Source organism: Zonotrichia albicollis, chromosome 6 (genome assembly GCF_047830755.1).
Source record: "Zonotrichia albicollis isolate bZonAlb1 chromosome 6, bZonAlb1.hap1, whole genome shotgun sequence".
NCBI classification, from domain to species: domain Eukaryota; kingdom Metazoa; phylum Chordata; class Aves; order Passeriformes; family Passerellidae; genus Zonotrichia; species Zonotrichia albicollis.
Genome location: NC_133824.1, coordinates 14,596,682 through 14,618,404, shown reverse-complemented (window position 1 = coordinate 14,618,404; position 21,723 = coordinate 14,596,682). Strand labels below are relative to the sequence as shown.

General features: G+C 38.5%; 1 protein-coding gene across 16 annotated transcripts in view; it reads left to right on the top strand.

Moving 5' to 3' along the window:
* Positions 1–21,723, top strand: part of NRXN3 (neurexin 3) — a 970,824-nt gene that overhangs the window by 401,531 nt on the left and 547,570 nt on the right. The gene's annotated exons all lie outside the window — the stretch shown is intronic.

Below are 21,723 nucleotides of genomic sequence, written 5' to 3'. Positions count from 1 at the left end.
AGCACCTGCTGTGAAGGAGTCCTGGGTCCAAAGATGTGAACATGAAGCAGCTTCCTTTGCACAATGCTTTTTTCATGTTTTTCTTCGTCACTAGGGTCTCTCTTTGAGGTGTCTCTTTCTGACAGTAATTTTTTTTTGGGAAGTGAGGCAGTTGCCTTCAAGTCCTGAAAGGAATGCTGTCATGTGAGTGTCAAAACCCCTCACTTTCAGCTTCCATTATAGTGTGGTTGTCTTTTTGGATTTGGAGCTCCATGGAAAAATGTTCTGTTGCAGTGCGGAGGAGTGATGACTCCTTTTTCTACTTTTCTTGGGCATTTTAGCATCTCTAGTACAATACTGTAGTCCATTCTGGATGCAGTTCTGTGCCATGTAGATGATAAGCTGCAAGACCTAGAAGAGCTGATGTTGAACAGGTATTTGGAAAGATCGGTATTAAATAGAAGACCAGATGAGCTTTGCACAAAATCCTAAATAGTCCCTGCTTAGCATCTCAAAATGTAAAATACAAAGAAACTTGTCACTCAGTCAGCTTCATGACATTCCCAAGGTGTCTGCCTGACTTGAAAGCTTTGGATGCTGAAGAGTGTTTGGAATTAAAATCAGCTTATTCGTTAAATTTCAAACACCATTTTATTGTGACTCCTCTTCAATAATATGGTAGGAGTCCAACACTTAATTTCAATGTTTATATTGTTGGTTTTATGTTAATTTTGTAGCTGTCCCACAAAGTAACCTCTTATTTAGTCTCCTAAAATGCAATCCAGTTTTTGTTGTTATTATTCTACCTCCATATATAATAATTCAGTACTCTAAAAGAAGCCTCTCATTGGCTTCTTAGTGAAGTAAATTAAGCAATCATACTATCTGTTCTTCATAAGTTATCTGTGCCATGGTGAGTCCACTTACATTCTGAAGTTCATTCAATATGGTTTCCATGTGACAAATATAAAATATAGCAATAGTGGGCTGTTTAATAGTGGGAAAAAATCATTGCTATTTTTTCCCTGATTATTTTTATTGCATAGATCTTTGTGGCCCAAGAAAGCATCTACATTTCTGTTAGAGAAGCCATAGGAATCTGCAATGAACATCACTACCAGGACAGATGAGTTCTGGGCAAGGTATTTCCTGCATGGTTCTCGGTGGCATTGTACCACAGTGACTGTGGTTGCTGTGTCATTTCATCATGTTTATGAGAGATATATGGAGGCCAATTAAGCCTGAATGCAACTTCACTGAAATTAGAGCTTGATTCCAACTCCAATACAGTTTTTTTTGCTTAGCCTGCTGTGAAGAGGTCAACTGTGTTTCAGGAGAGTTCAGTAAAATGACTTATGTTCTACAAAGGCTGAAGATGGATTCATGACTGGGTAGTTTGTGGAAAAAGAGCAGGAGTTATAGGTGATTTAAATGTATTTTTCATCTAACACTTTTGTGAAAGTTACCATCTGAGCAGAAACTGTAGTTGCTTTACTTCTGTTGAGTTTCCTCAAGTGTGTATCTAGGAAAACAAGTCGGTCTGTCTACAGTTTTCATATAAATATCCATGTACCTAAAACCATGCAAGTATTGTTAAATGCAGCAATTAATACAGGATTACAACTACACTGTACAACCTTCTCTTTCATTCCTCATTTCAGTAAAATATGCATGCTTGTGATAATGCAGATTCTGAATATTTAGCTGTTCTTTGGCTGCTCCTGTTCATGTGAGAAGGTTACAGTGACTTGGCTGTACTTAGATGTGTTATGTGATCGCGAGGGCGGTATTTCCATCTGAGAGCTGATTGAACATTGAGCTGTGCTTTGTAGACCTGCCTTGAAATGCCCAGGATGCTGTTTGCCATACTCCTTTGTTGTTTGGTGCTCTGAAATATTTTCTGTAGAAGAAAAGCTGGAAGTTACTTGCAAATGCTATTTTCAGCATAAAGGCCTGCAGTTTATTTTTCTTTCTCAGCTTTGTGCTTTAAAAAAGCAATTCTCTACATCTTTGTGTTTGTCTTTTTTTTTTTTCCCTCTTCGAAGATCATGTTTGGACCATGTATCTAGCAAACAATTATTTTTAGCAGTCTTTCAGTTGCTTTATTCCCTGGGGTCTTTTCAAATTATGTAGTCTTTTTTCCTGTCACCTATTCTGTACCTCTTTTGTACCTCAAAGCCTATCTTTATTGCTTCTTACAGTGATTTTTCCTGCTGGGCATGTTCTCCTTTGTTCTAGTTTAATATTTCATTCTACACCACTTTCTGTTTCAACATATCATCTTATCTTTTATCTGTCCATATGCTAACTTATTGTGTCTCTCCTGATTTGCAGCTTCTCATTAGTCTTACAGATTATTGTTTTAAAAAAAACATTTTAGTGTGCAGGCCTTGGGTGGCTGGCAGTTCTGTGCTAGCCAGGACAAGTAGTTCCTCTATGTGCATGGTGTTGTACCTGGCTTAGGGCAAACCCCAGTATCAACAGAGTTTGAGGATGAACAGATCAAGATCAGCCCTACCAAGGACTTGGAGGTGCTGGTGACTGAGAGGCTGGACATGATCCAGTAATGTGTGCTCACAGCCCAGAAAGCCAAACTGGGCTGCATCCAAAGCAGTGTGGCCAGCAGGGCCACTCTGTTCTGCTCTCTAGAGACCCTAGTCATATTAGAGTTCTGTGTCCAACTCTTAGAGAGCCATGCACTTGTTGGGAGCAAGTCCAGAGGAGGGTCGTGGAGGTGGTTACAGGGCTGGAACACCTCTCTTGTGAGAAAAGGTTGAGAGAATTGGGTCTGTTCACTCTAAAGAAGAGAAGGCTTAGGGGAGATCTAATTGTGGCCTTCCAGTGCCTGAAGGAGCCTGGGCATGGGAAGGGACTTTTTACAAGGGCACATACTACTGATAGGACAAGGGAGAATGGCTTTAAGCTGAAACACAATAGATATATATTGGATATTAGGAAGAAATTCTTTACTGTGAGTGTGGTAAAACAGTGGAATAGGTTGACCAGGAAAGCTGTGGTCAAGGAGGTATTCAAGGCCAGGTTGGGTGGAGCTCTGAGCAACCTGGTCTTGTGGAAGGTGTCCCTGCCCATGCCAGGGAGGTTGGAACTAGATGATTTTTATGGCCCCTTCCAACCAAACCATTCTATGATTCTGGGAGACAAGAGAAGAGAATTTTGAATTATTTAACTCTAAAAGGATATCCTGAGCCATTCTGCTGGGGTGCTATGTGAAGTGGGTTTAATTAGGTCAGTCTGCAGAGCCTTACCCAAGAAAGTTTTGAATATCAGTTAAAAAACTCACCAACTTGTGATTTTCACCCTTATGTCATCAAAAGACTATTCAAAACCTTAGAGACAGATACCAAAGTTCTCTCTCTTGACAACATTACTGTCAGCTGCTATGGTGTGAGATCAAGTGCTACACGCACTCAGCTTTGTGAGAAGTGGCAGAGCCTGGCAAGCAGAATCCTCCACAGCATTTGGATGAGTACCTGTGGAATTGGAGATAAGCAGCTGAGAGAACATGCCTTGCAGCTCCAGTAAAATTATACAGTTTTGCTGTCTCATAAGGAACTCATCACATTTATACAACAGTTATGTAAGAGTACCTTGCTATTACTATTAGAGAAAAATCTAATCAAAGTAGAACATAATGGTAATACAAGAGATAAAATTTAGAGGACTGGATGTAAACATCACATAAAAATGATGAAAGGATGCTGGGAGCTGTCAAGGAGTGTACCTTGAAACAGTGTTGACAGTCACAGTTCTAGAATCAACTGAAAATTTTGTACTTTGGCTGTTCTGTGAGAAAGTCTTTGGTAATAGCACACAATACTGCTCTTATGTTTGTTGGGATTAAACATAGCAGTGGCAAGCCTTGCTCTTCTAAAGTTATGCAACATTGTTAGGACAAAAAGTGTGATATACCAAAAGTGAAAAGGTATTAAATGAAAGTGAAGACATCAGAAGAAAAATGTCTGAAACAAACAAAACCAAAAACCCCAAAATCAGAACAAAAAAATAATCAAAGGGTCTTTGGTTATCTTTCTCAGTGAAGGGAAGTGTTTCAGGCATTTGTAGATCTGCAAATCAGGAGGCTTATTGACATGGTTATTCAAACCATAAATGAGTTAAAAATACTGCATTTCCTACTATTTGTGCTATATTTCTTGTAAATGTTGAAAGTGAATTGTTGTGAATTTTGGTCAAAGTAGACAGTTTCACTAATTTTCTCTTTGCAAGTCTTCATCTGTGTGTAGTCAGTCATGGAATGACAACTTGACTTGTCCAAATTGCAAGCATTTTTCTTTATCAGTGATTTTATGCAATCTCTAAGTACACTGCTAAGTGTTTTTAGTTAATGTGAATTGTGAACAATAATGCCTGATCATATATGTCAGTCTTACCAGACTTATTTGCTATGATTGAATGAATTTACCAATTGTTATGCAAGCATCACAGTTACATAGTTTAGCATACAAGTCTTGACAGAACTCTCCAGGTTTTACAAAAGTTTTCAGTTTGTGTTGGTGTGTTAGGTAGAAGCAGCTTTCATTCCTGTGCCCTGACACAAGCAGATGCTAAGCAAAGGAGATCTGCTTGAATTTTAGCAAGCTGGGGAGGATCCTTGAAGAAGAGCCACCTTCTTAATAGATAGATTTGGCTGTTACAGACTTTATATTCAGCTTGTAACTTCTCAGTTCCTCCTGGCTTCCCATGTAGTGCATATAAATAACCTATGTTTAGTCAAAATGTTGAAGGCTTTCTATTTGCTCTGGGTCATTTCAGCTGTAACTCGTACCAGTGGCTCCTTCAGGTTGCAGAATTGTCTCTGAACTTTGTAGTGGTACCTATCTCCCTTTACTTTCCAAGTGCTATCCTCAAACTTCTGCAGCTGTTAGATCCTGGCTTTTTAAGACTGCATCTCTTCCCTTAGGACATTGTGGCAGCTGATGACAGTGAAGGTGTCTGAGATTCTACTTCTGGGCTTGAATGCAAGGGATCTGTGGACACAGGATCTTCTGGCAACTGGGGTTTCATTTTTTCTCCTTGTCATATCACTAATTTCTGAGTTCTTTTGACAAGCAGATTCATGTTTGATAACTTATTCTGCAAGCAGACTTTCTCTGGGTGAAGAAGAGAGGCATTGGGTGGGGTAGCAGAAGGCTTTTCATTTTTCAGATAATTTTCTAGTTGATTGAGAAGTTCTAATACAAGTTTATATTGTACTACTTCTCTTTCCTTATGAAACTTTGAACTGCTTATGAATACAAGATGTTTGGGCTGTGTTTGCTGCTGACCAGACACTACTTTTAATTTCTGTCAGGGAGATCTTCCATTTTCTATAGAGGCTAATGTAAGGCTGGGTGGCTGATGACAGCTCTAGTAAGTAGCTGAAGAAGGTTTAATAAGAAGCACAGCAACCGAGGGAACATCAGATGTCTTGAGTACTATTTGGCACCAGCTCACTTGTGTTGCTTGTAGAGTAGGCTGTTCTAGAAATTACTTTCATAAAAACTTTCTTGTGTTTCCTACCTAATTCGAGTGAAGTCCTGACAAGATTGGTACTCCTGGATCACAAAGATATATCGATGGGGTTAATTTAGTTCCAGCAATACATAAGCTGAGGACAAACTGGCTCTTGCAAATATACATGGCCTCCCCAGAGCTGCATGTGTGCACTAAATTTATGTTTACACTGTTGCAAGTAGTTGCTTTCCTAGGCAGGCTTTCTTAGCATGGTAAAACTTGTTATTCCTCAGGAATCTTGCAGGGAAAGAGTCAGATATACAGAAAGTGACACAGAGTCAATGAGAGAAATAATTTTGAACCAGATTTTTTCCTTGTTTTCCACAACGACTGGCAGGGATTAGAGGAGAAATCAAGAAAGAGATATGTCAGATCAGCTGGAAACTCCCAACATGTTTATGAGTTATTTCTTTGCCATGATAGTTACAATGTTGCCTAAACATACCTTGAGGTTACCAGCCATTATCTGTGGAGAAAAATAACACTGATGGCACTAGAGAAATAAGCTACTTGTGCTTAGACTGATAAACAGCCATTTGCTTTTGATAAACACCCATTACAGAGAGGCGTAATATTTTGCAAGATGTATCTAAATATTGCTGTAATGTAGGAAAAAACTGTTGATCTGTTATATCCAGAGAAGTATGAGTGTGAGGACTTCGGACTCTTCTGTTTCTCAGGTCTGTAAAGCTTCTGTAAGAAAAAGAGAAATTCCTCTCATTTAGTCTATGGCTATTTAAGTGTAAAGGTCTTTGAGGTCATTTCTTCTTATATCTGTTATATATCTGTTGTGACAGGACAGTGTAAGGTGTCAGCTGGAAATAACTCTGGGTGTTTGTTCAGTTTTGCAAGTTTGAATACGTTTTGAATGTTCCCAAGGGCTCTTGCAGTCTATTTGTAAAGTTGAGGTTTTTTCCTCTAAGCGTTTAGAAATACATCTTTTCCCTGTTATTATTTGATGCATTTAATTCTTTTGACAGGATAGGTGAGTGGAGAAAGTGGAAAGAAAATGGTAAAATCATTTGAAATTAGAAGGTAATTGAATGATTCTGATAGTTGTTGACATGGAATATAATTGATGGTGATTAATTTCTTAGAATTGGTATACTTAGGTGGTAGCTAGAAAGCAGTTTAAGCTGTTTAAGTGGCTAATATTGAGCTGATTCATCTTGTGTATAGGACTGGCCCAGTGTCATTCCACATGAAAGTGTTAGTAAAATCAGAGATTCTTATCCATATATTTTCAAGGTATTGCTTTGTCCTTGTTACTGTCGGCATTCTTTCCAAGAAATTCTGGACCTGTTTTGCCACTGTAAGACTACCTATGGTTAAGTTTCAAAGATATCAAAGTTGTTCTAAATGCAAATATTGTTCCCAAATTTTTCTAATATTTTAAAGGTTTATAATGAAATTAAAGCCTCTATGAGCCTTGCTGATCTGTAGTCATTTGTTGAGGTGCTTTACTGTTTCACTCTGGTCTCTGTCATTTCTGAATGAGAGAGGCTGCAAGGCAGGACTTTTCTGGCCTGCTGTGATTCTGTGTGTTGCCCATATGGACAGAAGACATGCAAACACCAGAGAAGGAGGGGATGGAAGAGAAATTTTCAGCATCAGCACATTGGGAAAATAAACTTTTTTGATTTTTATCTCCCCTCCATGCCTTCCTACACACATACACATGCTTCCTTTGCTTCAGAGTGGTGGCTAGCAGAAACCTTTGTATTGATGAAATCCAGACTGCCAGCCTCATGATACACTACAAAGGCCAGTGATAAAAGGTGGTACCAGTCCTATTCCAAGAATTAGTTTAGCTGTAGACCTTGCTCTCCTGAAACTGGATGTTAACTGAATATATGATGCATGCAAAGCAGGGGTTCTGGCCTAAAGCCAGAGAAGTGTTTATGTAATATTAGTGGCAATTTTGCAACCAGACAGAAAGAATTATCTTTCCTTTAATGCATGTAAATTCTGGGCATAACAAAATAAATGCCTCCTATGCTAGCTGTGGTTATTTGCATAAATCATGTTATGTTAATGAAGGGGTTCACACTGTCAGGAAGGAAATTGAAAACTGCCACAAACTAAACCTTGGTAAGGAGATTCAGGCGTTTCTCTGCACAGTCTTGCAGTCTGACATTAAAACTCATTCCCAGTGTTTGTTCGGGGTGAGAGGGCTGCAGGAGAAATGTGTCTGCATGCTTTTTTTAATTTTTTTTTTTTTTAGTTTTCCAGAGGAAAGCTGTCAGATCAGGTGCATGGGCAATACAGTCCATTTCCCTCTCTCTGGGAGCACATGGAGAAGTGGAGGTGTCCAGGCTTTCTCCTGCTGAGAGGCCCTGGGGATTGCTCTGTTCATGCCTAATGACTGAGACTGAGGAGGGCTTGAACTGAGTCACTGCTGTGATGAGAGGCACCCAGAGAGAATGAGGCTGCCTTGGAATGGTTGCCTGTTCAGGGCAGATTTGATTTCCTCCTCTGTGCTGCTTTGCTGTGGTGTCAGTGACTGGGGCTGTAGGAGCCATCTCTGCCGTGAACACAGATGAGGAGCGTGGGAAGCATTTTTGACAAATCTCTCTCTATGAACATAAAAAAAATCAAAATCAATTTGATAAGGGCAAACTTCCAACTGATAATTATATGCAAATTCTGCCTGTTTCCTTAGGGATCATTCTGTAAGGGATCATACCGTAAGCATCTCTACTGTCTTAAGAGTGCAGTCTAAAAGAATAACTTGGATGTAAAAGGCAGCTGCCATTGGTGTGTTGAGAGCATTGCTGCTCATGGTAAAGCAGAAGTGCTGGTCAGCTTGAGTTCACAGACCTGAGTTTATAGATACAGACTTGGGGTCAGTTGTTTTCATGTCTGATGCTAATAGTTTTTTCTGTGTTGGTCAGTGTTTTATATTAATAAATATATGCAAAGAGGGACATTAGTTTATAGGCCTTGCCTGAGGTTATTAATTTTATATGCAGTTTTTTCTGAATAGAGGTTTTTCTCACAAATATTTTGTTTTTTCCAGGAGTAGTATTGCTGCCAGTACAACTAGATTAAGTGTTTTCATTTGAACAGTTTATTAGCTGAAATATGCAGATTTATGTTGACTGCACCTATTTTTCAATTTAGTTTGAACTTGGCAAGCATTTATGAAAAAATAAATGGGAAACATTAAAATATTATGACATTTATTATAAAAATATTTTGACTTTTCATTTTGCACAATGCCTCAATGTTTAACTTATTCAAAAATTATTTATATTCCCAGTCAGTGAAACCAAAAACATCTGGTTGCCAGTGAAACAAAATGTTTTCATAGAAAAACTTAGGTTGGAAAGTGGTCTCTGGAGGTCTGTGGTCTAACTCCCTGCATAAAACAAGGGCAGCTTTAAAAAATATATTTGTCGCTTTGGGACCTCCTTCTGTGACTGCAGCCTTTCAAATGTGATTGAAGGTGTTCTTTCATGGCTGGCTCCCTCAGTACATTTGGATGCAGCCTTTCTTGTCCCATGAATTTATTTATATATGTCAGAAACTTTGGAGGCCTGACCTTACCATTGCATGCCAGAGCAAAGAAGGCATAGTGTGAGTACTTCAGCCCTATTTAAATTTTAAAAAAATCTCCATGCAGAACATTATTTGGGTTGCTTTCACAGGGCAATTTTTGGTCCAAAAACCGAGAATGTTTTCTGATTTGCATGAAATTATTTTCTCTTTCTTCTGCTAATGTTGCCAATTTGTTCAGTGAATCAAAACTGCCTCCTGTTATTTTATTTCCTGGATGTCAAATGTGATCTGTGCTGTGGCAGCATTTCCATGGTCCAGTTCTTGTTCTGCAAACATGTGTTTGTACATAGGATTAATATTCACCTTAATGGCATAATCTGACATACGTGCTATTTCTGTTCTAGCAGTGAGCATTCTTCAGCAGATAATCAGATGTGGCTTGCAGAAGAGAAAGGTGACAGAAAAGGTGCATTTTTCCATTGCATTTATTTAAATGTTGAAGGGATATTTCTTTGTGCTGGTGAGAGAGCAGACATTCTTTGCATAATTTTTGATTATGTGGCTATTGCTTATATTTGACTATAAATATAAAAGAGTAATTTTGCTGATACAGATGGTTGTCCTAGATTGGTGTTCTGGTAGAAATAGTCTTTTAATTGTTCTTTTCATGAAACCATGTGTGTCTATTTGACACCTCATTAAAGGCAGCATTGGTATAAAACTAGAGGCTGTTTTGCTGTGTGATACTAGTGATGTTGAATTAGATATTAGAAGTTCCTTAATACCAACTCATCTCAGTAGTACTTGACACATTTTTTTCCACTCTGTACCTGTGTGAAATCGCGACAGTGACGTTAAGGGATATTGAAGGTAACCCAGTTGCCTGCAGGGTTGTACATGTGGCCTGGTTTCTAGGTAAAACTTCAGCTGCCAGTTTGCTATTAAGCATGCTTTGCATTAAGCCAATGTTTAGCAACTTTTAAAACTGGACTTGAGAGTGAATGAGAGATGACACATCTATAAACACATCCCTTCCTATAAAATTGCTCTAACATTTGTTGAGATTTTGAAATTATGTATCCGTTCATCTGATTTTCCAGACTGATGTGCTTTATAGCTTCCTTTCAGCACCTCTGAAAATCAAGCTGCCATTGAATTTGTGCACATGCATTTGTTGAAACTGAACTGCTGTCAGTTGGAGATACTGTTAATTAGTCTTTGCAATGAAAAAGGGTCAGAACTAATTTACATCTCTTTTTTAAAAAAAAGAGTAAATCAAAGAGGAAGTGAAGGGAACCCTGAGGCCTCTTCCTAGCAGGAGTTCAGCCCAGAGGTGGGGTTGTTGAACTATTGAGTGACAAACCCAGGCTGGTGACTGGGGATAATTGCTTGTCACTCAAGAAATTCAGGTTTCCAACAAGCCATCCAGTTCTTTGGATGGAAATGCTTCACTTGATAAAAGCTCACAAACCAATAAGAGGGAGTAGTTTACAACCAGTAGTCTAAAGCATCAAGTAGAAATACAGGCTAAACAAATTTTAAAAAAAGCAGAACAAACAAACCAAAAGAAAAAAAAAAAAACAATGCCAAACTTGACCTGTGGTCCTAGTGTTACCCAGTGCATTGTTTTAGAAGACCTTAGTGACATCAGGCTAATGTGACACTTGCAGATAAAAATATTTTTATGAAAACCTGACTTCTGAAGAATCAGTACTTTAAAGATTTAGAAACAGGAGTCTTCTGAGGTCTAATTCTCATTCTCCAGGCTTGACTATTGCTTTGAATATTCCATCAAACCCTTGCTTCACTACATCATTAATGTTCTTGAGGGTGTGATGAGCTAAATTATGGCATTTGTTTCTCCTGACTGATTCTGCAGTGATTCTTAATATATCATCCTGAAATGCCTTATCCTTTTGTATTTTAAAACAAAGCAAAAAACCCAACACCTCCACCCAACCAAAACCCTTCTTGAGAGGAGTACTTATTCCCCTTGAAATTGTGGGAACTGTAGAGAGCTTAAAACTCATGTGCTGTACAGTTGTGCCAGTCATTTGTATCATAGCCTGTATTAGAAGTCTTGTGCTGTCCTGGGAACCAAGTTTCCTCAACTGATTGACCCATGGGACTTGATGGTCTCTTCGGCTTATTGTGGTGTTTATCTTGCACTGACTGTAGAATGTGAAGATCCACATTTTAAAGAGAATCTGTAAATGTTCTGCTGCTGTGATACTATTAAAATTATGTTTGCTGGTGGTCTGGACTGTATAAATGCTGGTAGTTATGCAGCATTTGTTCAGCATAGAATCTGAATGCTTTCTAAACAAGCACAGATTCATTCTCAAAGTGCTCCTGTGAACAATAGAAATTAGAAAAATATTGGTTTGATGAGCATTGCAGCACACCAGCTGTTCACGAGCTAGAAATAGAGACATTGTGAGAAGTAATATATTGGGAGAGAGGTGTGTAAAATCTACCCATCCTTGTAAAAATTGCTACCTCCTTTTTTAACAGGCAGCTGGAGAAGGAGAAAAAGTTGTGTTTAGGTTTTGTGGGTTTGAGGGTTTTTTTGAGTCTTTGAAAAGTCAGCACACAAATTAACCTTTTCTGAGAGGAAAAGGATGTCTTTTCAAACTTGCAATGGAAAACCAACCATGCTTATCACTAAGCTTTCCATGAGACATGGAAAGAGTTAGATGTTATAGAGAGAGGTTTCTGACCAGCTTATGCCATTAATCAAATTCTGCAGTTTTTACAACTTAGCCAGAGGTCAGCAGATATACTATTACTTGGTAGTCAAGAAACCTTATTGCTTAAATTGTCTTTGAAAGAGCTTGAACTAATATGTAATCCCAACACACCTAGAAATTTCTTTTAAAAAATTTCCTGCTATTTCAAATGTGATGCACAAAGACTGATAAACCTTGATTGTAACCAAGAGGGCTGATGAAGATGCACAGGCATCAGCTGAGCTCAGGGTCCATAAAGTCACCACTTTCCTTCCTTGTGTTCAGCTTGTGGTTTGTACACCGATGTTGATGGCAGAGCTCCAGCCTTTTTGAAGTGATCATTTACTTTTCCCTGTCTTGGGCACCAAAAGAAGATTCCCAAATGCTGGTGGTACCTTTCCGGGAGTAAGTATGCTTTCTGTGGAAGAGATCTGCTTTGTTTCTCTTTTCTCTTTCTCCTGGTATGTTGCTGCTTTAGGATGACTCCTTACAATTAATTAGCTGGTGTACTCCTATCTAATTTTAACAGTATTAGGATTACATGTAGATGTTATATGAAGCATAGAGGATTTTTGTGAAGCTATACATATGAAATGGAGTGAGTCAAGAGGTATGGCATCCCCTTGAGAAGAAGGATGGCATCAGTTTGGATCTGACACTGTTTGCTATTGGGAGCACTGAGGACACGCAGATATGGATATGTTTAAAGTTATGTGCTTAACTTTATAATTCCCTCTTCTTCTCCCAGGGCATTCTTTTCCTTTACATGCTCCTTAGCTGACATGAAAGCTGTGACTTTTTAAATCTGAATTTCAAAGGAGTTCTCGATATTTGCCTCAGATGTCATCTTTATCTGTAAATCCTCAACTATCCTTCAGTCTGCACATCTGATCCCTCAGCTTTCCAGAAGCCTGTGATCCTTCCTTGATAGCTCCTTAAGCTAAATAAGGAGGCTCTTGCCTGTAGGTCTACATACCACTTGTCTTTCTCATCTGGGTTTCTCGGTTTAGGTAGAAAGGAAGCAATCAGTGCAATCAGGAGAGTGGAGATTGGTGGTGTCTGTAAGGCACCTGAGGAAGATTTTCATCAGTGGATACTGATCTTGTTGCTATCACTGAGGTGGGTTTCTGCTAGCAGGGTCCCAGTTCTTTTGGGAGAATGCATTATGACTACTGCTAAAGGTTTTTGGAGATAGAAGGGTAATGTATCATTAAACAAATTATTTACAGCTAGACAAGAGGGTCCAAGCTTTTGCTGGCAACACAGCTCTTTGCACATTCTGCCTCCTAAAAATTTGAGATTGCATTGGTGTTGTAGTGACCTGGAGAAATAAAAAATTCTACAAATACTGAGAAGAAAATCAGAAGCTTAGAGGATGGCAGCTCTTAAATTGCAGTTCAAGAAGAGAAAGGATAAGGGGGCATTTTGAGAGAGTCTTCTATGTCTCTACCCTTTGTATAGGTAGATTCAGTAGGACTTCCCCATGAAATGTTTTTATTGGATTGCACTTGTTTTCTGCTATGTAACCTGGAAATGTGGTTTATCTAAATAGGTAAAAAACATACCAATGCTGTTGTTATTAAATATCAGGACAAATTTCAGTCACAATAGTGTCATCTGTGTTGCTATATGGTCACTGTCTTGTGCTAACCATTCCTATTTAAGAAATGAGAAAATACTCAAAGACTCTTCAAAAAAGTAACAGCAGCTGAGGTCTCTATTCTGTTCCCTGTGAAAGCCACTCTTTGGTAAGCTTTTAAATGCCTTTAGCTTTAAACACTCCAGTCTGCACTCCTGATCCCTCAGCTTTCCAGAAGCATTTGATCCTTCCTCAATAGCTCCTTAAGTGAAATAAAAAGACTTTTCCATATTAGGTCCAGGTTCCACTTACCATCCTTCTCTCAGTAGTTTCTCACTTCAGGCAGAGAGGACCAATGTGCATTACTAGTTATGGACATATTGCTTGCCTGTAATATCTGAAGACAAAGGGTCTCCACTCGCAAATTTTGGTTGCTGTTTGTACTTATTAATAGTATGATTTTTGTGCACTTTGATGTTCCTCCAATCAATACACTTGGGGGTCCTTATAGGCTTATACATACTGGTTAATATGCACGTTAAAAAACTCCAAAGATCCTAAAAAAGTGACACCCTTCAGAATGGAGGTAGTAAAAAGAGAGCGAAAGCTAAAGGGCATATACAGTGTTTTGTACCCCCTGCAGGAGACTGGAATCCTGCTGGCTCTGTGATCTGTTAGTCATAGTTTGTATGATGCTGTTATGCTCTTAGAGGGAGGCTGAAGCTGGTTCATGTCATACTCCTAGGAGCAATGAAGGTGTTACTCTGTGTGCCTTTGTAACACCTCAGGCACCCTGGTGCCACAGGCAGAGGTACTTTAATTGAGAGAAGCGTTTAGGTTCTTTGAACATGTGATGATGTTATTCTTTGCCCTCCATATCTGGGTAAAGAGGTGTTGGTACAAGGACTGGCTTCTGTTCTAATGCTATGCTGTTGGTGAGGACTGTGCAGCGTGTTCTAAAGATCATTAAAAAAGAAAAGAAAAAAACCCCCAACCTTTATTGCAATATTTGGGACTGGAGCTTCAAGGAGCTTTTTGTTTCTCTGACTCAGCTTTGTTTCTCTGTTCAACTGCTACATGTGCCTTTGGGAAGAGGAGACCTTTTCTTTGGTATTATTTTCTGTGTTCTGAAAGAGGGGGACAAAGATGCTGTCCTGTTGTTAAGAAGTGTTCTCAGATCCTTTTCTGAAAGACACGTGCAATTACCATAAGGTGCTGTATTGCCATGTACTGTGTGATTTATCCATCTTTCTGATCTCCTTGCTTTGCAGATTTAGATGAGAAGTTCCTACTGTACTTTTAAAAGGCACAAAACATCCCCTCTACATTAGGAATGATATAATTCCAAAATTCAAATAATCCTTTCAAATTAAGTGATAGAGGCAAGTAGAGCATGGGAACACTCACTAAATGGGATGATAGGAGCTTTTCCAGCCCTTTGCTTCCTGTTACTTAGTAACATAGCAAAAGCAAAGACCTTTGAGAAGGGGTGTGAGGGAAAGGGGTCAATTCTTGATTTAAATACTCGTATATTTGATTAATATTTTTTTTCTCTCCAAGTGGTTTGAATCTCATCCAGGCACTTAACAGTCAAATTATTTCATTGCTGCTACATGTGTGTCTGTCTAATGAATGTGGCTCACTCCAGTTGTCTCAGCTTCATCACCAGTGTCTTTTTTTCACTATCATCATGATTAATTTACTTGCTTTGTAGCATTTATGGAGAGATTTGGAACTAAACAAGCAGAGAAACTTTAGTGGTCTTACTGTTGGTAACGTATTCTATCTATGCTTCAAGTAAGGTACATGAATAGGATTAGTGTGAAGCTGTTTGGGTTTGGTATTTCTGTTATTTTATCTATATAGGAAGAAAGAGAAGAATTAAATCTCCAGCTTTTTCACTCCTCCATCTTGCTTTGATTTTACTGCATCACTAATAAAAAAAATGCTAATAAAATGTTAAGCTTCCTTTAAATAGAATGTCTTCTCCTCTTTATTACTATTGTGGTGTGCTAAAGTCTATGAATAATTGTTGCTGTAATGGTTACTTTGAAACTCTCTCTTATGGTAAAACTTCATGTAATTTCTGCATATACTCATTTCTTGGGTGGCAAATTGCACCCATTCAACAAATATACCTGAAAGCAATGGGTAGTTGCTATTTTGGAGGTGAAACTGGGTTGAAGTTCTAGAGTTATATTATTAATTGCTGGAGTGGAGTAGTCTTCAAAGCAAAATATATCAGCGGGTGAAACTCTGGAAAGCAGCATAGAGTACTGTAACTCCTCTGTACTCACGTAGCACAGTCTGAGCAGCGGCTTCAGCGAATGTGGCTTCCCTCTAGTGGTGCTCCCTGCTCCCGTGCTGCTCCTGGGATTGCCTGGCTGTCCCACTTACACCAGGAGTAGTCTTGAGCTTTGCTCTGTGAAAATTTAATGTGTACAAATAATTCCTTAGACAAGTTGTCGATGAGTGACAATATAGCAGCTTTTGTACTCCTTGGTATAGCAACACTGAAGCTTTTGTGGCCCTGATCTGTTAGGGACAGCAGTTTAAGGCGTTAGGCAAATGTGAAGTGGTTCATATGACAGCCTTATCTGAAAACAAACATAGAGTCAGTGTGACTGAAATCACTTTGAAGTTAATTTAATTAAACTCTTGTAGTTCTTAATTTTAAAAGCATGATTACTTGAGGTTATTTTACATACTTATGTGTCCTTTTTTGACCTCCTCCCTGATTGTGAATATAAAATAAAATCCCTTTCATTAAAAGTGGAAAAAACTCACTCAATAAAAATGAGAAACCATCTAGTACCATTAAAAATTAAGATTATCTTGAATAGATAATGATGCTTGGTTTTTTTTTTTTAGAGTGGATTTTTTTTTCATTTAGCTTCAAGTTGAAATATTTTGGATGTTTTCTAAGTCAGAATAAAACTATTTTTGGATGAAATTAAATACCCTTTCATTAAAATTTCTATTTAAACCCTTTTGAGGGGATCAGGTTTCTATTAAGATGAACATTTTTCTGTTAAGAAATTATTTTGCTTTTGATACACAATGTAGTGTCTAAGGCATTAAAATTCAGCAGCAGTTAAATTGAAGTAAACAAGGAGCAGAACTTACTAACTTTGATGGAAAAACCTCCATATAAATACAGTACAGTTGTGCCATGTGTGACCTGTACGATATATGCAATCAAAATATTTCCCTGTTCTTAATCACAAGTTACAGTCATGTCACCTGAAAGACATGCAACTTAATTTCTGCACTAAGTTTTGTTTCAGAGTCTTATGAAAAAGCTGCAACTGTGTTGAATGCTGCCTGAATCTCTGCTGAACCTTATTACAGCTATTGGCCAGGGTGTCTGCAGTGCAAATCACAGTTATTCAGTATGGTGATATTTGTATTTATAGCAAAAGCAAGGAACTATGTTGTGCTTTGTTGGGTTTGGTTTTGGTTGGCTTTTTTTTTTTCTTTTTAATAAGGGGTTTAAAAATTAAAATAGATTGTATACAAAATAATTAAACCTGGCTTAATTTCTTCATGTTTATATGGAGATGGGGGTATGTTTGAGAGATCTAGTAGGGTGATCTTGCTAGTTTTCAGTTAGTTGCTGAGCTAATTCCCTGCACTTGATTAATCTGGGTGTTTCAGGGAATTGTCACTTGCACTTGTGAGGCTAATTGACTCTGTGGGTGTTTAAAGGACTTTGTGTATATGCTTTTTACTGCTGAATGGATGTCAATAATTAAATTTTGCTTCTGGGTAGGCTGATGTAAATCATCTCAACTTTATTGACTTTTCACAGTAAAGCCACTGTGTAAAGCTGTAAACATAAAAGTTTTTAGCATGCCTCACAGGAAGGTTGTTTCTTAAGTGCATGCTATGTTTGTTTAAACTTGTGGGGTAGTACATGGACACGATCCTGCTCCTTGAGGAAATGGAAAGACTGCTGCAGGTAAGGTCCCCAGTGGAGATACTGAGTATCTATAGGGGGAGTGCAACTGCTTATTCCTTGTTGGCAGCCAACATTTTCTTGAAAAGAGGAATTCTAAAGCCTGTATATGAGCAAAACAAGTGTGTGTGTATGAAAATATAGGTTGATTTGACAGGGTTATCTAAATAAATGTCTGCAAGGTACAGTCTGGGGTTGCCACTTGTTTCTTAGCAATTAACAATGCTCCTGGTGTTGAACAGCAAATCCTGGTCAAAGAAAAGACCGTCCTAAAACACTTTGTCCATACTAGTGCTGCCTGAAAGAAACAACAAAATTTATGCTTCTGGTTTATATTTAACTAAGACTGAGAATTACTGAAGATTTTCAGAACAGCTCCCAGCTCTGCTTTTGAGCCATTCTTGTGTTTTGATATTTGACCTGTGCTTTGTAAGAACTTACTGCACATCAGGAAGCCACAAAGGTGTGTGAAAAATTGCCAGCATCTTTTTCCTTGCATCTATTTCTTCCTTTTTTGAGGTCTTGTGATTCATTGTCGTGTTTCACAAATCGCTGTGTGCCCATTTTATACAGCAAACCACAACTTCTTGGGTCATTATTTAAAGGGGGAAGTAAAAACAACCAATGCTCCTCCTCTATCACAAAAGGGAAAAAAAAGGGGGATGGGGGGCAGAGAAACTTCCCCTTCCCAGCCCCTCCTTTCCTTGGAATGCTAATGGCATTCTGACAGGATGTTGCCCTGTATAAGAGACACAAAGATTCATCTTTCCACTGAAAAAATCTGAAATGGTAGCTAAGGATTTTAGTGAAAAATTAAAAGCAGAGAAAACCTTATCATTACCCAGGGTCTTCTTTGAAAAGCATTAGTATCACTGTAGAATTATTTATCATTGTAATTGTACGGAGGGAAGCACCTTGTCCATTCTCACCAATATGGCAATGTCCCTTCTGTTCAGCTCTTGTGGTGCTCGGCAGAACTTCAGTGTTCCACTTCTGTAGTGTTGGATAGGATATGCAGTGATAAAGATAGCCTGGTTTCATGCAAGACCATTTAATCTTATAAATGGATCAGATGATGACAGCCTGCACCAAAGTAAAAGCACACTTTGATCCACCTGTGAGAAACTGCAGAGGGGATTAAACCTCTTTCTCCTTTATCTCACAGAGGAAATTTCTGTGTGCTGTTAGCCACTGAGGGTGAGTAAGCAGTGCATTTTCGGCGGTATTGTCAGAACTGCATTCCTCTGACGAGTTGTTTGTTCTGAACCAAATGAGTTCTTGGGGAGCACATGGAAAGCAACTCAGCATTTTTAGAAGGCACGATCTGCTTTTTTGATTCTTTATACTTTGGCATGCGTATTCTTGGAACTTTTATATAGGTTATTTAAGCCAAGCTATTAATTAGCAGCAGTGCACCTTTGATACAGAGATCATGTTTGGGACACTTTGGGCAGATTGGATGGAGTTCTTCCATGTTTGAAAGCATATACTAATTTTTTTTTCATGAACAGTATGCCTAAAAGTTGGAGGATTCATGGAAGAATGAGGAGGAGTCACTGTGGCTGAATCAAGTTAAATTTGCTCAAGAAGCCAGAACTGCAGCTGAACTCATGTCCAGAATTTGTGGATGCTGAGAGACAGATATTTTTGCTTCTGATTAGGTAGTATTTGTCACTGCAAAGCATAAAAGGAATATACACTAGCCTGCCTCATTTGAGTTGGAAAATGAAACGTGGTGATCAATTCCATATGATACACAGACCCTCAGACAGGATTAGGAAAGGGGATGGAGTGACCAAGATGATCAGAGACACCAACAGGAGTGAGGGTCTGCCAGCTTAACTGTTATATTATTGCAGTAGTACAAACTTTCTTGTTCTGTTTACTGTTGTGTTGTCCTTTACTCTTTTCATGCATAAATAGAAATAGATTGTTGAAATTACCTAATGCCTGTGACCCAAAGTATTATAAATAGAAAATGTTTCCAGGTGAGCCATTCATTGCTGCAAGAGTTTCTTCCTTGCCTTTTCTTGTCTTTTGTCATAAAAGAATGTTATACACAGGGAACATAAAAATCTCTAGATTTCTTTCTCTGTCCATTTGATCTTTTGTTTTGCTTCCTCCTATGTCTGTTGTCCTTTTTGAAGGATGATGTAGGTGCAGATAGCTTGAAAGGAGGAAAAAACATAAAACTGCAAAACATAGGACTACAGAAATGCCTGGCAGGAGATTGTTCTTAGGGACAGTGTTGTGGTGCAGGAACACATGGCCCATTTCCTTTCTATTCTCCCCAGCATAAGAAACTGTTGGATTCTTATGTTGAATCTTCAAGGCCAACTGTTGAATCTTCAAGGCCTTGTTTAAATGTCTCTATAGTAATGGCACATGTAGTAATCATGCTCAGTGAAATTAATTTTGGTATCCAGTTGTGAAAGTCCTTGCATACACAGTTCTTGGACCTACTTATAATTCAATGGGAACTTATGCAAAGAGCAGCAATTTATTTGCACACTCTCATGGAAAAATGGGGACACAATTTTGCTGTTTTTCAGGTCAGCCCTCTGCTGCATAAATGTCTTGAAAACATTTGAAAATAAACCAGTTTGAATAGAGTAAAATAAAAATTTTTAGTGTTTTCTTTTAAGATCAGATATGTTTGGTTGGAAAAACTTATCTGAATGCTCTTAAGCATGCTCAAGTATCGAATTTTTGTTTGGGTAGCCCTACTAAAAGAAGCCAATGCCCATTTTTGCAAAAGGGAGGGTGGTAAGTGACGAAAAGTATTGAAACTTTTTTTGGTTTCTACTGATTGGCTGAGGAAGACATGGACTTAAATAATGAAGTAAGTAATACCTGCAGTGCTTAATTTTCAAATTTTTAGGCTAACCTATTAACCAAGTACTTCTAAGTTGACAACCTTATTCATTTGGAAGATGTGGGAGTGCTGCAACTTTCTGTTCATTTATTTGTGAATTGGTTAAGCTACATTTTCTAAGAATATGTTTGTATAACTTCTGTTGGTGTTGCAGAAGTTTGGAAAGTGTTACAGTGGCCATCAAGACAAGCCAAACCCTAGACTGTTTTAGCTGATCCCTGTTTTGTCAGGCTAGGGTTGAAAAATGGGGACTAGAAGAACAGGAACTGAGTTACTCAACCATGCCGAACACAGAGCATTGCATTGTCAATGGGCAGACTCCAGCACACCTGACTGTTTCTCTTGGCTGAGCCCTCCAGAGCTCTAATGGATATGTGGGGAAAATTGGGTTTTTAGAAAGCATTTGCCACCCCTCCCCCCTTTCCCCTGCTTCCAGATGGCATTATATAAACACACAGTTCCAGGTGACCTCCTTCATCTTCCTACCTGGGAAGTGCCTGTGTAGAACTACAGTAACTGATGCTGTATATTTTGATGTAGACAATAATTTTGCTGTCTATCCAGAGAGACCTATATTTTTGTGAATTCTGCTTTGGGATAAAATGTACTTACTGATGTATATGTAGCATAACTTTCTTGGATTCTTGTTTTGCTTGTCTAGCTGGATTTACACGTGTGGTATGTGACTTTGGTACATGGATGAGGGACAGCAGAAGTTATGGGTTTCTCCTGCTAAGTAAATATTCTCTGTAACTTCAATATGTGACTCCCCATCCTTTTAATACAAGAATGACATCTATCTTTCAAGTCACTGGAAAACATTTTTTCATCTTAGTTTTTGATAAAATTGGCTGGCAATGGTCTTTATTTGAAAAAGGTATTAATCTTCTTTTTTATTAGCATGAACTGCATGATTTTTTCAAAAAGAGTAATGGAATATTTATTTTGCTTTGGTCTTCTTTTGGAGAATTCCTGTACTACAGATAGAATCCTAGCTGAATGAGACGCCATTTTCTTTACCCATGTTCCTTCTTTGGTGAGAAGAATTTACAGTAATGCTGCTCATTAGGCACTGTGCATCCTGGGGCTGTGGACTGTCTGACACGAGTTTTACCAGTGCTGTATGATGAGCTGTAGCAGTGCCTCATTTTCCCTACCCCACCTCTGTTAATGTGTTAAATGTCTCTCATTGGGGTTTTTTTCTTGGGTCTTCCTTTTCCCAGTTTGGGCAGTGGGTCCAGACCAGTGTGCAACAAGTTTGGCTATGCTAATTCTACATTTTCTGGTATACCTGGATCAAAACCCCCCACTTTAATACTGTACTGAAATGAGGATGGATGCTTTTAATTTAGCACACACCATTATTCAATTTCACTTACCATTTGACATGAGTGAGATGTTCCGGTCCTGTAATCTGAACAATTAATTTTTTAACTAATTGCCTGTCAACTGTGATGGGTGAGCAAAACCAGACAAATATGGGTAGCACTAGTGCTGTTTCCCCAGGAGCATTGTTTGCAAGGGCAACTATGGTATAACCTTTTGGAGAAGACATGGCTCCTCTTTCTCT